The sequence below is a fragment of the Perognathus longimembris genome, chromosome 16 (assembly GCF_023159225.1).
Source record: "Perognathus longimembris pacificus isolate PPM17 chromosome 16, ASM2315922v1, whole genome shotgun sequence".
Taxonomy (NCBI): Eukaryota; Metazoa; Chordata; class Mammalia; order Rodentia; family Heteromyidae; genus Perognathus; species Perognathus longimembris.
In genome coordinates, this window is record NC_063176.1 from 13093650 (window position 1) to 13105715 (window position 12066).

The 12066-nt window shown below is 40.5% G+C and overlaps 1 pseudogene; it reads right to left on the minus strand.

The window, feature by feature from the left end:
• Positions 1-1021: 1021 nt before the first annotated feature.
• On the minus strand, positions 1022-1186 carry LOC125364890 (annotated as a pseudogene).
• Positions 1187-12066: the final 10880 nt, after the last annotated feature.

A 12066-nucleotide genomic window follows, 5' to 3' on the forward strand; every position in this document is an offset into this window, starting at 1 on the left:
GGTTCAATTCAACATGTCCGTTTGTGAGATTAACGTTATCTTTCCCATTATTCTCCCTATCTCTCTCCCAACCTACCCACCTGCTCAAGTTATGGGGTTCCATTTTCACATATCTACATCGAATATTTTGATGATTTGCTCCTCCCCTTGACCTCCCTTACTATAACAACACAGGCTTCAGCTTCATTTTGCTAGCTGTAAGTTTGTTCAAAGGAGTTGGTCCAGCTCTTCACCTGTGGAATCTTCCCCTGTGTAAACCACATTTTATTTGTGTACATATGCATATAACCACGCACATTTATATATATACATGTAATTAGTTCTAACTTCCACATAAGAGAAATACACACCCATTGTCTCTCTGAGTCTAATTTATTTCATTTAACATGACTTTTCCAGATCTATTTCCCTGCAAATGACATAATAGTATTCTTCTTGATGAATGAGTAAAGTTTCATTCTTGCTTTCTCTATCACATTTTTCTGGATCCAATTATAGAACACTTTAGCCATTTCCATAGTTTGGCTATGGTGATAAATTGTGCAGTAATGAACATAAATGTGTAAATGTCTTTACTGAAGAGACAAGATGTCCTTAGAAAGTAGAAAGGGAGACAATTACTTGTGTACATATTCTTTTTTTTTTTTTTTTTTTTTGGCCAGTCCTGGGGCTTGGACTCAGGGCCTGAGCACTGTCCCTGGCTTCCTTTTGCTCAAGGCTAGCACTCTGCCGCTTGAGCCACAGCGCCACTTCTGGCCGTTTTCTGTATATGTGGTGCTGGGGAATCGAACCCAGGGCCTCATGTATACGAGGCAAGCTCTCTTGCCACTAGGCCATATCCCCAGCCCCATATTCTTTTTTTAAATGTAAGGTTTCACATATCTGTGACTGTGCCCATTCTTAAAGTAACCAAAGAAAAATCAGTTTTAAAAATGCCCAACTGTCAGTGGAGGCAGTAATGACTTTTCAGCTTGACTGGCTCCTGGTAGAGCATGGATATGTGGGCATCTGGAGCAATTCCTTACAAACTCATCTTGGTTCTCTGCCAGTGTCTTCTCTTGACGTTGTACCTCATTTGTTACCGGTTTTCCAAATCCACTGGGGAATAGGGCGATTTTGCTTTTGTTTCTTGGCAAGAAACCGCTTGATTCTGAAAGCCTTGTGAGAAGTCATGGTAAGAAGCACAGACAGGCGTGGTAATCATGGTGGTGAACAAAAGCTGAAGAGCAAGCGTATATATTATTCATGGCCTTCTAATAAGAAAATGGACATACTAAATCAAAGCATAGATATGAAAAAATGACAAGTTGTTAAATGAATGTCTATGCAATAGAATATTATACTGCCTTGCATATGCTGTTGCTCTAGAAGTATGCTTGCTAAGTGAAAATTATTTTGATCCAAAATACCACATATATTGTTAGATATTTTTGGAGAGTACAAAAATGTGGAAACAGGTAAACCAAGGAGTTAATAGAAGTTGCCATTGAGTTGATGAAATTGTAATTAAGCTGTTTTTATTTTTACAATTTGTGGTTTTAAAAATTGTATTTGTATAAGAAACAAGCATTACTCTATAATAAAAGCTACTAAATTAAAAATTAAAAGCAGCAGCCATTTTAAAAGCTGGTAGAAGAACAGCATAAAACATGAACTGTGAAGACAGCTCTCTACTTCCATCTGTTAAAGAAAAATTGTGCCCAGAGAGCAACTTTAAAACACGATTTTTCAGAAGAACACTGAGTGTTCTTTTGATCTTCTATTTGGCAATGTCCTGGGCACCATTGAACTCCTCTTGGCTAATATCTACTGGTAAGATAACAGGAGTAGACACTTATCTTCCCAAGAAAGTTGCTTTGATTTAGCAGTGTTAGAAATAAAGGCACTTTTATAGCTTTGGCCCATTGAAGTTTCCTGCTAATGTCTATTGGCCTTCCTAAGAAAGTTTCAAAGAGTTATAACAGAAAACAGTTCAAATACTATTGGAAAGAGAAAACTCCTTTGAGATATGACATTTATGGATTTAGAATGAGAAAATATAATAGCACTTTAAAATTCACCTTGGTGTAGTAGGGATAGGAAAGTGAAAGTCGGTGGGAGGATCAATCTGATTATGCGCGTGTGAAACACCACAATGAAATCCTTTGGAACAATTAGCATACACTAAAGAAATGACAAGAACGTACAACAGGTCCTGTCTGTGATCCTGACTCACCCGAGTGGGGAGGATGAACGGAGACAGTGGTCGAGAGCAAATATGTCAAACTACTTTATGTACAGAGTAAAAAATAGAACAATGAAGCCTGTCAAGATTGGCTTGGGAAAGAGGGCAGAGGTGTGATGGAGAAGCATGGATGGGCTGAGTCCGATCAAAGAACATTGTATACACATATAAATGTGTCAAATGAAACCTCCTTGGAAAACTATTCTGATAGAAGCTAAATGGAAAAATACATCACTTGGTGAGCAAAAACACAGCAGGAGGATGCCAACGTGCCCCATGCACCCTGCTCCTTCAAAGCCTTCCAGTGAAGTCTTTGGCTCTCTTTAACATCTTCTTGTCCTTATAAAGCATGAGGATGTCATCAGTTCTGTGCTTCTACTTCTTTATATGATGACTGGCATGGAAATCAGAAGTTTCAATATTCAAACCAGATGCAGTTAGTTTCCAGAAATGGCAGACCATCCTGACGTACTCTCTTGAAAGGTTCAGTTTGCCCCAGAAGAAATATGGCTGTGCTTGTGGATGGAGTCAGACAGTGCTCTGACCCTGTGAAGAGGAGAAAAATTCTGCTCCACCCTTGGGGGTAGTCTGGTCTGGAGGTCTATTTGCACAAATAGCCTCACTTGGAATGAATGTCTGATGGCATGTTTTCCCAAAATGACAATAGAAGTCTATTTTTTATGGGCATTGATAGCACTGATCCTAATCTACCACTAGCTGAAGAATCCTGAAGAAAGAGACTTTGTACAATATTGATTTTTCTTTCTTTCTTTTTTTTTTTGCCAGTCTTAGGGCTTGGACTCAGGGCCTGAGTACTGTCCCTGGCTTCTTTTTGCTCATGGCTAGCACTCTACCACTTGAGCCCCAGTGCCACTTCCAGCCTTTTCTATATATGTGGAGCTGAGGAATCAAACCCAGGGCTTCATGTATACGAGGCAAGAACTCTTGCCACCAGGCCATATTCCCAGCCCTGATTTTTATTTCTTTCTTTCTTTTTTTTTTTTTTTTTTTGGCCAGTCCTGGGCCTTGGACTCAGGGCCTGAGCACTGTCCCTGGCTTCCTTTTGCTCAAGGCTAGCACTCTGCCACTTGAGCCACAGCGCCACTTCTGGCTGTTTTCTGTATATGTGGTGCTGGGGAATCAAACCCAGGGCTTCATGTATACGAGGCAAGCTCTCTCGCCACTAGGCCATATCCCCAGCCCCTGATTTTTATTTCTTAATGTGCAAAGTGTTATGTTTTTCTATTTAGGTGCAGGAAATGTTTGAGTGACTAGTAGTTTTCTTTTTTTTTTTAATTTAATTTTTTGCCAGTCCTGGGACTTGAACTCAGGGCCTGGGCACTATCCCTGAGCTTTTGCGCAAGGCTAGCCCTCTACCTCTTGAGCCACAGTGCTGCTTCCGCCTTTTCTGTTTATGTGGTACTGAGGAATTGAACCCAGGGCTTCATGCATGCTAGGCAAGCACTCTACCGCTAAGCCACATTCCCAGCCCCTAGTAGTTTTCTTTATGCTAATAATCCTATCAGGTAAAAAAAAAAAATCACTGGCTTAGAAATCCAAGGAAAAGAAAAGGGCTGAATGTTTGGCTCAAGGGGCAGTGCTCCTAACTACCAAGTATAAAGCCCTGAGTTCCAAGCCAGTACTGCGAGCCCCATATCCAAGTAATAAAATAAAAAAAGAGAAGTCTTATAGATGTGATAGAATGGCACTTCCCCTCAGTTCTTAAAAGTCTCAGCTGTAAATTCTGTGGTTGAGGCTCTCAATTCAGACGCATATCCTTTGCTAGAGCCTGGCTTAGGGAAAGACACGTGATCCATGTGACTATATTATTAGTGTGTGTGTGTGTGTGTGCATACTACATATATACTATATAGTACATATTTATTTATGTGTAATATGCATACATAAACATGTTTATTTATATGACATATTTATGTATATTTAGAATTTAGATTTAATTTCCACATATGAGAGAAACCAATACCCTTAAATAAGTCAAGGGTAACTCAAGTTAGTAGATTTTAGAAAGCGTTTTCTCATTTTTAAGGAGTTATATACTAAGAGGTGGGTCGCTTTATTCTGTTATCTCAGGGCCTAAGAGGCAAAGGTAACACAAGCAATCCAGCAGATAGATTAAAATCATGTGTGGTTTTCATGAATTTGAGCTCTGGTGCCTAAGAATACCACAGGCTGGACTTCCTTAGAAATGATCTATCATCTATCTATCTATCTATCTACCTACCTATCATCTGTCTATCATCCATCTAGGCAGGGCCTCATGCAGGGAAGGCAAGCACTCTACCACTGAACCACATCTTTTTTTTTTTTTTTTTTTTTGGCCAGTCCTGGGGCTTGGACTCAGGGCCTGAGCACTGTCCCTGGCTTCTTTTTGCTCAAGGCTAGCACTCTGCCACTTGAGCCACAGCCCCACTTCTGGCTGTTTTCTGTATATGTGGTGCTGGGGAATCGAATCCAGGGCCTCATGTATACGAGGCAAGCACTCTTGCCACTAGGCCATATTCCCAGCCCCACTGAACCACATCTTAAACCTTAAGACAGTCTTCCTTTTTTCTTTCTTTCTTTCTTTCTTTTTTTTTTTTTTTAAAGATAAGCTGTTACTAGGTAATCCAGTCTGGCCTCAAACTTTCAATATAACAAGCGTCCGCCTCCAGGGTGGTATAGTTACTGGCACAAGCTACCACATTTGGCTCCCTTGGGCACTATAGTGTGAAACAACAAATTTATTTCTTGTTTAGGAAAATGTGTAAAAATTATTATTACTATTACTATTATTTTTAACAATTTTCTAGAAATGATCTTGTCTGGAGTTAAAATGCATCCCATTAGTATAGCATCTACTGCAATCTCCAGATGTTTTGAAAGAATGTCTATGCTCACCCTTTTGTGTTAAGCACATATGGAGATATCTAACAAAAACTCTGACTTTAAAAATATACTTGCCTTTAAAGAAACAAGATGGTTTATTAGAGAAGCCCAGATGTATCTGAAAATCACCATTTATTGTAACTAGGTACATCTGTGTGTCTTTCCTTCTGAATGCTGGGCAGGCTTTGAGCTGTCTGCAGGTAGAGATGAAGCATTTGAAATGGGAGAGAAGGCAAAGGCCGTGTGTGTGTGTGTGTGTGTGTGTGTGTGTGTGTGTGTGTATCATGATGTCTTGGGTGAACAAGCACACGAGTTGCTCCAGACATGTCTCCTGCCACAGATATCTGCTCACACTTCCTCTACTCCAGTAGCTGGCCAGTTTCAAGTGCTTTTAAATTAATGTCTGCTTTTGGCAATGTCAACTATCCTAAATTAATTGTCTTTGCCATTATTTTTCCAGTTAAAATTTTTAAATCATTCTTTAGGAGAGAAACCACTGACTTCTTCATGCCCCAGCAGTAGAAGTACACTCAAGAGTGTCATGCTTTTTGTGGACACATAAACATCAATAAACATTGGCTAATAATGGCATTTGTGATTCTTAATAAAATGTCTATGACTATGTAAATTAAAATTATACTACTTTCTCAAAAAATATTTGGAATCCACTTTATTTTTTCTGAGTAAAATGCAGTGTCCTTTCAGTGGTCTACCAGGTCACACGCCTTCACCTCTTTCTATCCCATGTTTACTCAGCTTTCCATTATTGTGACAGTATGCCAGAGACAAACACAAAGTGGAAAGGTTTGTCTGGCTCATAGTTGATGAGTTGAGTCCTTGATTGATTGTCTCTGTTGCTTTGGGCCTATGGCAACATGAAACAGCATGGTGGCAGATTACCTGAATTACCTTATTTAATTTTTCTAACAACTCTATGACTGTTATTTATTGCCATTACCTTGTTTATATGAGAAATTGAAATGCAAAAAGTTTATTTAATTGGTACTTGGTTATAAAAGTTAAACATACCAAGTGGGAGATGTAAGAATTTGGTGCTATAGAAGAGGAGGGAAGTGTAAACAGTGGTGCCAGAATTTGGTCTGTGGCTGCCTTAGTAACTTGCAGATTCCTGCACTCAAGCGGTGCAGCTCTGGTCCCAAACCTCAGCTAGTTTCTCCATAACAGAAGTTCTTACAAGAATAATTTTATACCCTGGGGATGTTTGGCCATCCGTGGAGACATTTTTGGTTGCCATACTGCTGTAGCGGGCTGTTACCGTTATCTTGTGGGTGGAGGCTACAATGCTGCGGACCGCAGAGCGCGCTCAGGGTGGCTCCGCAAACAGCCCTGGGGCCTTGATGTCCGTAATGCTGAGCTTGAGCACTGCTTCAGATTTTCTCTTGCCCTTCATTCTGAAGCGATTCTTCCCTCCTGGGCATCTCATGTCTCTTTCTGGACACCTTTGAGGTGGCTACTTCAGTTGGACAGTTCCCTTTGGCTTGATTATGGCTTTGTGAAAGTTAGAATGCTTTGGCACAGCTAACAGGAATGACAACTTGAATGGGCTTTGGCAACAAGGAAATTTATTATCATGCACATCCTGGAGTCTTTGATTTGGGTAGGAATGCTATCAGAAAAAAGGTTTATTGTTTGGTGCAAACTCTGTTTTGACCTTCTCCACTGTCAGTCTGGTTCTCAGATTAACTTCCTTTATAGTTCTGAGCTGCAGCCAGCAGCTAACAGGGTAGCCACCTTCATTTCTCATATGCAGGAGAACCTTTCCCTTTGCTCATATCGTTGAGCATGTCCTGTCCTTTCTGATTGGTCTAGTGTATATCCACTCACAGGTCAATAATATTTGGAGCAGAATGCCTTGTGTGAATTGGTCATAGCCTGGATCTATTATGAAGGCTCAGATAAAGTGTGTGATTAAAATGCAAGTAAGGTTAGGAAGAAGGGAGGCAGATATAAGATGGGACACCATCTGAACCAAACATACCTGTGACTATGTTTTGTTTGTTTTTTTTTTTTTTTTGGCCAGTCCTGGGCCTTGGACTCAGGGCCTGAGCACTGTACCTGGCTTCTTCCCACTCAAGGCTAGCACTCTGCCACCTGAGCCACAGCGCCCCTTCTGGCCATTTTCCATATATGTGGTGCTGGGGAATCGATCGGAGACCTTCATGTGTAGGAGGCAAGTGCTCTTGCCACTAGGCCATATTCCCAGCCCTGTGACTATGTTTTAAATGGCCTTCCTTCCTTTCTTTCTTTCTTCCTTCCTTCCTTCCTTCCTTCCTTCCTTCCTTCCTTCCTTCCTTCCTTCCTTCCTTCCTTCCTTCCTTCCTTCCTTCCTTCCTTCCTTCCTAACTTCCTTCCTTCCTGATTCCTTCCTGCCTTCCTTCCTTCCTTTGTCATTGTACCAGTGCTGGAGACTGAACTCAGGACATGGGTGCTCTCCCTTAGTATTTGGTTCAAGATTAGTACTCCACCACTTAAATTACTGCTCCACTTCTGGCTTTTTGGTGGCTAATTAGATGTAAGGGTCTCATGGACTTTCCTGTCTGAGCTGGCTTTGAATCATGATGCTCAGATCTCAGCCTGCTGAGTAGCTAGGGTGACACGTGTGAGCCACCAGCACCCAGCTGAAGGGGGTTCTTTGCTGCATTGAATTTGGAGGGTAATCAAGGGGCTGGAATGTCCCCATCCAACTCCTGGAGTCGCTCAACTATATTACCCCATCACATTGCCCAGCATACTATGAAGCAATTTCTGGGGATGAAATTTAAAGTAAAACTCTTAGAGGCTGTGAAATGTGAAGAGTGTCAGAGATTTAGATGCACAGCTTTGTTTCCAGTGAAGTAATTTGCAAATGTAAAAGGCTTGGGAATGGGGGAGCTGGGGTTACTAAGAACCCTGGCATAGCATGTAAAACCCTTTAAGGGGAATTGATTTTTATTTCCCCTTATAAAAAGAGGACACTGTATTTGAGGGGAGAAATGACTGGCTCTTTTTTAAAGCTGTATCTGATTCAGCATTGAAAGAACATTTTGTGATAATATGTCCTGTGGTTACAGCATATGACTGACCCACCATGGTCTCTGAGAAGAATTTTCCCTCTTAGGGAGGAGCGGAGGACTCAGTAGGTACAGCAAGAGGCCTTTCCTTCAGCTACAGCATTGAATTTTCCTAATGTAGTGAAGCTCCATTCCATTTGACTTCTTCTAGAGGCAAAAATCAATCTTTAAAAAGTGTATAATACTTTAAGCATTATGATTTAAATTTATCGGATATTATAATCTTTTACATTTCCCAAGGTGGTAGACAAATCTTGCGTCTATGTAGTCTTCCATTTCATCACTTTCTTAGCAATAAATAGCACGGTTAAGTTTTCTGAGTGTCAGTAAGGAATACATTTCATTCTCAGATAGATAAATTCTCTTCAAAGGAAAATCTTATCTGCAGTTACGATGTTACACATAATCTTCGTAGTAACCTGCTATATGCTGATAGGTGATTCTTAACATGTCACATAAAACAAAAGATGAATCCTGAATGCAGAAAGGACCAAACAGGCCCCTTTTTTCCCTTGCATCATTGTCTTTTGTTTTGTATTTTTGCCATTTATTGGTGACTACATTGGGGAGTGGGCAGCAGAAGGAAAGGGATTTTACTAGAAAAAGTCTTTGCTGTCTTGTTTTTGAAGCTCTTCTAAATTACATTGCTTTGTAAAATGAGGGCACTTATTGGTGAAAAAAATCAAACTTGAACACTTTCTTTGAAGTATATATTCTTTTTTTGTGTGTGACAGTCCTGGGTCTTGAGTTCAGGGCCTGGGCACTGTCCCTGACCATTTTTGCTCAAGGCTAGTGCTCTACCAACTGAGCCATAGCTCCACTTCTGGGGTTTGGGTGGCTAGTTGGACTTTCTTCCCTGAAATGATCTCCAAATGAGATTCTCAGATCTCAACCTCCTGATATCTAGGATTATAGGTGTGAGCCAACAGCACTTGGCTATATATAACTTTTTAATTACAATTAAGCATGCACTTTTGACTTTAAAAAGTAGATATTTAAATAACTGGTTACAGTCACTGACATTTTTTGAAGAAAATTTTGTAAGGGTTGACAAATGATTATAGAAAAAAAGTTTGTTCAAAAAATTCCTTTAAAGGTGGTAGAGTAAGCTAGGCACTGGGGGCTCATACTTGCAATCCTAGCTACTTTGGAGGCTGAGCTCTGAGGATGGCTGTATGAACTCAACCTGGACAGAAAACCCATGAGATTCATTTGCAATTAACCATCAAAAAGCCAGAAGTGGAGCTGTGCACAGCTGGTAGAGTGCTATCCTTGAGGATTTTTTTTTAAGTGTCCAGGCCCTGAGTTCAAGCCTCAGTACCAGCACAAAAAGATAAATAAAATGGTAGGACACATACATTCATGTTCACTTGTGCCCATATGTGTGTATATGTATAAAAATGTATAGAAACATGTACATATGTATGTGTATACTCTTATACACAAACATGCTTAGACATGTAATTTAATGTTTAGAAAACCATATGTTATAAATTACATTTTAAAAATAAAATCCAACACAGTTTCTCTTTACTGTAAAAGGATTATTCATAAATCAAACTGAAGTCATTATACTGTTGACACAAGAGTTTCTGTTTCCAAGAAGGCATATATCATGGGGATTTATCATTAAAAACATCTTCACATTGCTTCCTGGACACCACAAAAATGAAGCCACATATCAGGTTATCAGGATCCTGTTACTTCCTCTGCTACTACACAAGTCAAGAGTTAGGCATTTCTTAAGAGATCCATGAAGTAGGTTTTTCCTACTATTATCTACTTAAATCAAGGTCACATTTCGACCATTCCCAGGTACTTAGATGTTTCTTTATATTCGAACTGCTTTACTAGAGTGAGCCAAGCCTATGGAATTAATGAAACAAAACTAAAGATGGAGGAAGAAGAGGAGGAGGAGGTGGAGGAGGAGGAGGAGGAGGAGGAGGAGGAGGAGGAGGAGGAGGAGGAGGAGGAGGAGGAGGAGGAGGAGGAGGAGGAGGAGGAGGAGGGGGAGGAGGAGGAGGAGGAGGGGGAGGAGGAGGAGGAGGGGGAGGAGGAGGAGGAGGAGGGGGAGGAGGAGGAGGAGGAGGAAGAGGAGGAGGAGGAGGAGGGGGGAGAGGAGGAGGAGGAGGGGGAGGGGGAGGAGGAGGAGGAGGAAAAGAAGAAGGAGATGGAGATGGAGAAGGAGAAGAGAGGGGAGGAAAGCCATCTTGATAGTAAAGGAGACATAAGTATAGAGCTTGTTACAGGAACAGGGATATTTACAAACCTGATTTAGGAGTGATCAGGTATAATGACTGTCTTCATCTAGACTTCTCTGACATACTGTCAACCTAATGTCATGCCATAACTGCCCGACAACAGAGTCACAACAGCAGCAAATGTCCAAACTGTTCAGCAAGCAAGTATGTGGCTCAGGAAACTCCCCAGAGAACCTTCAAATGACAGCAACACATAGGTCCTATGTTTACATTTGGTTTTCCTGGCATGGGGTTTAGAGTAGTAATATAGTTTTTTAAAGTCAAAGTGATCTAGTGTTAGGTCACAATTTGGTAGAATCAATGAGATGGAGTCCAGGAGAATGGATAAGGTAGAGAGAAAACAGAGATCCAAAAGTCAGGCAGACACCGGTATCAATCAAATGACAAGGGAAAAGACACAAAATAAGAAAAAAACAACATGGCCATCGAATTCTTTTTGTTTTGTTTTTGCTTTTAAAAATTGTATTGTGCCGTAAAGCTGATGTGCAGAGGGGTTATAGTTACATAAGTAAGGTAATGCGTACATTTCTTTTCAGTGTTAGCCTTCCCTCATTTTCTCCCTCTTTCTCTTCTCCTTTCCTCTCCCCCCACCCGAAGTTGTAAAGTTCATTTCCAACATGGTGTCTAGTGAGTATTGCTGACTTTTTTATTCTTCTTTTTCTCCATAATCAACAGGCTATTCTGCAGGGACAGGAGAGGGTGAGTAAAGGCCCACTTCCAAACCAGTCAGGCATGTGGCCAATTCTAAAGATACTCAAGAAAAGCAGCTGTGGTTATTCATGGAAACAAGGAACTTAAATACACATTACTCAACTAGAAAGGTCAGAAAGTCACACCACTTTCATTTCAAAATTATTTCACGTTGTTACTATGCCAATTACAATTCTAAATTCACAGTTGGTCCAAACTGAGCCTCATGATTCTTAAAAAACATTTTCTTTCTGAATCTTAGTTCTTTCTTGAGGTTCTTGTAGAGGCAGATGACACTTGTTTGACCTAGACTTTCCTTAGGAGAATTTTTTTGGTGCTGATATTCTTTTTTCCTGGCACATATCCCAGAATAAATACCTAAGTGAGGTTGTCCTAATTTTTGTTTTTCTCTGCATTCTGGATTTTCTATCAGTATCCCCTTTTCATGACTGCATCTTCCTGAATTACCACTCTCGTTTCCAAGGTCTTCTCTGCCACTCTCCCATGCTAATGGAATGCTAGTCTTCTTGCTCACACTCCTCCATAGGAAACAGACGCACACAGGAATCTAGACGGGAACAAAGGCAGCAGCTGCGTGGTGGATCTTCACACAAACATCTTTATGTCTGCATTCACTCTGGTTATTTCCCACTTTAAAATGTAAACCTAAAAGAATTTAAAAAATAAGTTAAAAACTGTGAAATCCAATGTTTCTCCTAATGTTCACATGCTCTGTGGGAAAAAATGTTTTTCCCTTTTTATCTTTCGCCATATTACCTATAAATCCTAAATAGTGAAAAAGTTTACCCCATCTTTTCTACAGCTAGCCTCCTGTGCTTGGCTAGGAACCTGGTACATGGAGCTCTTTGGACTTCTAACCAGTTAAGCAAGGTGCTATGGAAATTTTTTCTTTAAAAATTACAGGTGTGTGTGT